The following is a 4,669-nucleotide window of genomic DNA, read 5'->3' as shown; positions in this document are numbered from 1 at the left end:
GCACGATGACTCAGGATGGGACGACCCACACGTACTACACTCATGTTTGAATTTACACGATCCCGGAGGCCTGGTACACTTCCCCTTGTTAAAATTAAAACAGAAACCCTTTCTCCCTGTATTGCCTGCGGGCCTCGACTGGTCGTCGGTGCTCGTACTTGGTCGAAAGGGCGTCCCCACATTTTGGCGGGAGTAATCAACAACAGTGCTCCCGACCAATGGCATTCTTAACATTCCCGATTCTTTCATCTTATCCCATGTTAAAGAATCGTAACAATCCCAAGTCAAACCCTTGTTATGTTCCTTTTCTTTCCTGAACAAATTGTCATAACAAAACCAATGGTTACCTTGATACGCTGTCGAGTAACCCATAATTCGTGATTGATAAACGGGAAACTCAGGAAGCAACTCGGGCCTACGTTCCCCCAAAATTGATGTGAAAATACCCCATGCATTGCCCCAGTTGCCAATGTTCTCATTTACCTTAAAGGCGGCCATCTTTGCGCGCCAAACACTCGGATGCATTAAGTCCTTCTGACTTTTTACATGTTCCACATCATAATGATCAACAAGCAGGGAAAAAATATTCACGTACTCCCCCGCCCAGATCTTTTCCTTTATAGCTAAAGGCACATGTTGTCCTAATCTCTCTCTACGAGAGGGTGCTGACTCGTCCCTTGCAATCGGCAATGGCCGCTTACCTGCACCGGACGCAGCTTCTGCCGCTTGCGGCTTGTCTATCCCCGCCAACGGCGTAGCCACTCTAGCTGCCTCTTTCTTCTCACGAAGCCCTTTTATCAGCGCCTGTGCTTCGGCAGCCGTGGCGCCATCACTACTATCCCCCAACCATGCTGCTAGCTGTGCTGCCAGCTCGGGGGGCATGTCTTCCTTGGATGTCGGGGTGACGACAACGGGGATTGGATTCCCCTCCATCGGTACTGGGGTCGGCGCCTCGAGCGGGGCAGAGGGAACCGGGACGGCCCCACCGGCTGGAACCTTTCTCGGCCTCTTAGGTCTCCCTCCAGCCGGCGGGGTGCCCGAACCCTCCTCCCCATCTCGCTCCGCCAACCGTTTCTTTATGTCGGACACTTCTTTGCAAAGGGCCCGCACCATCTGATCGGTCGTCATTCTTTTTGCGCCTTTCTTGGGCATCTCTCCGAGGAAGTATCTAGAAGACAAAGAAAAAGATCAAAACGCTCAAAATTGGCTCTTCGTTCCGTCCCGAGCTCACGTGTAGCGAGGAGGTGCAGCTTCGGAGCACAAGAACAAGAGGACGTCTTCTGGTCTTGCGCCTTCTTTTATCCGTCTTCAGGGCGGGCGAAAACCCGCCCCTGCCCGCCCCGGGGGCGTGGCTGGCTGCGTCGGTGTCTAGGCCAGCCCACTCTAGGGCGGGAAAAGGCGCGCCCCGGCTACGCCGCTTCGGGCATACCAGCCGAGACGCGCCTCCCGCCCAAAAATGGCTTCCCGGGGGGATCGAGGCACTCATCCATACGTTCGGGGGGACCGAGTGGTCGCCCCTTTCCATTCTCAGACACATTCACTTTATCCCTCTCTCTCACTTACACAAACGCAAACAACAAGGACGGCTGGTTGTGTTAAAATGTTGCCTGGAAAGTTTTTCAAACTTGTCCTGGTGAAAAACCGTGTTAGGCAATTAGGCAATGTCAGCTTTCAGGCCCTGTTAGGTCTACAAAAATAAATCCTCTCCAGAATAGTACAATCAGTGTGATGATTTCAACATGAAACAAGGGGTGTTGCGGAAAGGAAGAAAAATACAGTTCTAAGGTCATTTACAGCTTGCTGTTTGGTGCTGATTCTTTGTTTTACCACATATTCAGGAGTAGGTGCGATCTAATGATTATGCCAGTGCTGTATGACGCAGGCAGCCCTCTCTTAAGTAACAATACCCAGGTCAGCACACACGCCAACCTCTGCTAAAAGGTTTTGAATGTGAGCGGACCAGGGGCCTTGCGACTCCAGTCTCAATGTTGCACCTTCTAAAAATCTTGAGGGACGCTCCTCACACAATGGCTCCCCGTGTGAAAGGGTGCCTTCGCCATGTGATTTTCAATGAAGTAAAAGCAGAATGTTGTTTTTCAGGCGGTCTCCGATGAAAGGGCTAACGATGCTCTACTGTCATCTAGTGGTATTTGATGCTTATAACATGGAAATCTTGTTCTGCATTTTGAAATTAGACCTTTTAAATAAGTACAATACTGTGTTAATGAAATTAATAATACATACTTAGCACCCACCTCAATGTTTTTAATTGTTGCTACAACACTAAAAAAAGAAATACTGAAATGTAATATGTTGTTAGATAGCGGATTCTTCCTGATTCACCACATTTTGTATCATATTTATATTAAAAAAAAAATATATATATATATATATATATATACATATATATATATATATATATATATATATATATATATATATATATATATATATATATATATTATTTCACAAACGTTGCAACGTCGGTGCTGCTTTACTAGCCTATTGTACCCGCAATAACGTAACAGGTGAACGAATGAGTCGATATTCAAGTGAGTATGTGTTGAGCGCATAGAATCAGATTTACTATTACTTTGCACTTTCCCCAAGTGTGCAAACAGACACAAATCAACGTAAAGCGATGCACTGATTCTTGCTTTCCTGCGCAAAATGCCAAGATATAAACAAACAATGGTCCTGAACCTATAGATTATAGTATTTGACTTAATCAATGATCAATTAATCCTTGTATCTGAGCAACATTGTACAGTCTGCTCTATAGTACTCCAATACTTATTGTACAGCAAAAAACCTACCACCACGGTTAAAGAAAAATATTTATTCTATTTCATTCAAATTTCATTGGTTATACTCATATTGTTACAATACACGATTCAAAAAATGAATAAAAACAGATAGTTTGCCCCAAAGGGAGCGTGCAAAGAAAAGGTGTGTTCAGAGAATTGAAGCAAGAAAAGGAAAGGAAATACACAGAAGTGGGCACAAAATTATTCACTGTTATTTTTACAAGCAATATCGGTCATATAATTCACCGTATTGAGAACCTGACCAAATTTAATTTGTATTATTGCAATCACAACATTGTAATACATAAACCTATTTGCACTATCAACAATGGTGTTGCACAGGTTGGTCCAAGGTAAAGTAAAGAAGGTGTCGAAGTTTCGACTCGACTTAACCAAACGGTGATTTAAACCTGGGGATTGCGAGTCTTCATCAGGACTGTAGAAACAAACAGGGACAACCAAGGGATTTTTAAATTACCCTAAAGAAGAAAAAAAGGGAAATTACTAAACCGTGGTGAGGATTAAAACCTAACAACCTATAACCCACACAAGGGAGGGTGGTTTTTCTTACCCTTCAGAATAGAGCAAGCGGTGGAAGGAGATCCAAATCAACACTTCCCAATAGATATACTGTAGGAACAAATTAAATTCTAGAATGTATCTAGATCAGGTACTCGACAATTCACTAGACGTAATCAAGAGAAAAATGGGGGGCAAGGGGTCTATTTACCTTGAGCCCGTGTCCTCATCCATGTGGGGAAGGCGATACTTCATTCGCTATTCAATGGCGAAATGATACCTACAATTAATTAGGTGGCATCAATATACCTTCACCATAGACAATAAGAATACTTCCGAATAATTCATAATTATTCACCATGGGGATGGTTACCTTGATATAGGTGTCTGGAATCCTCATTGATGTTTCCAAGTGGTACTCTGCACCGCAAATTAGGAGGGTCCTAAATTATTTCCGGACTCCTACTCCTGGATTCCCATAACTCTAAAAATGGGGGGGACATGAATAATTGGACTGTCATAGACCATTCATTCAGTTGTATTGATATTGGAGTTATTTAATCAAAAAACGCTTACCTGATTCGAATCAACTAATTCACAGGTAAGACAGTGGTTCAAACCAGAATCCCAATTGTTTTCTACAAGGGAGACAACAAAATAAGGTCTCATTCAGTATTTTCACGGATATCTGTGCTTATTCGTCTAATGGGACGAAGTGTCCCCCTCAAACACGGGTCAAATTCAATTAGAACCTACCCGATAGTCAATAATTCGACTGTTCACATATCCAAGCCTCCCGGTGCCTCAGAAAGACGCCATCCTCGTTCCGGCACTTCCGCGTTTGTAAATAAGCCCACAATGCCCCGTATAACTAACATAGAAGATGGGCTAGTTCACGGACTGACTCATGACGACTGACATAGTAAGAGGACTAGTGTCAGGAGGATCGTTTAAATTAAATAAAGAGCCTCCGTGTCCGGGATTCATTGTTTACGACTTACATTGTGCCCATATTTCACCTTTATGGAAATTTAATACGTCATTCCGGCATATTAGGGCGATTTCACAATTTCGGCGATTATGACGATATACTGGGTAAATTGGCATACGGAGGCATGATTTTTTCAAGAAGCATTTTTACATCATAGTACTCCATTACAATTATGAGAGAAATCAAAGAAGGGGGCGATTTCACAGTTTCGGCGATTATGGCGATATACTGGGTCAATAGGCGTAAGGAGGCATGATTTTTTTTCAAAAGGCATTTTCACAACAAAGTACTCCATTACCATTATGAGAGAAATCAAAGAAGGTCGATTAGCCTAAATTCTACACATAGGTGT

Source organism: Lissotriton vulgaris, unplaced genomic scaffold, assembly GCF_964263255.1.
Source record: "Lissotriton vulgaris unplaced genomic scaffold, aLisVul1.2 SCAFFOLD_3151, whole genome shotgun sequence".
Classification (NCBI taxonomy): Eukaryota; Metazoa; Chordata; class Amphibia; order Caudata; family Salamandridae; genus Lissotriton; species Lissotriton vulgaris.
Note: the sequence above shows the minus strand (reverse complement) of the source record.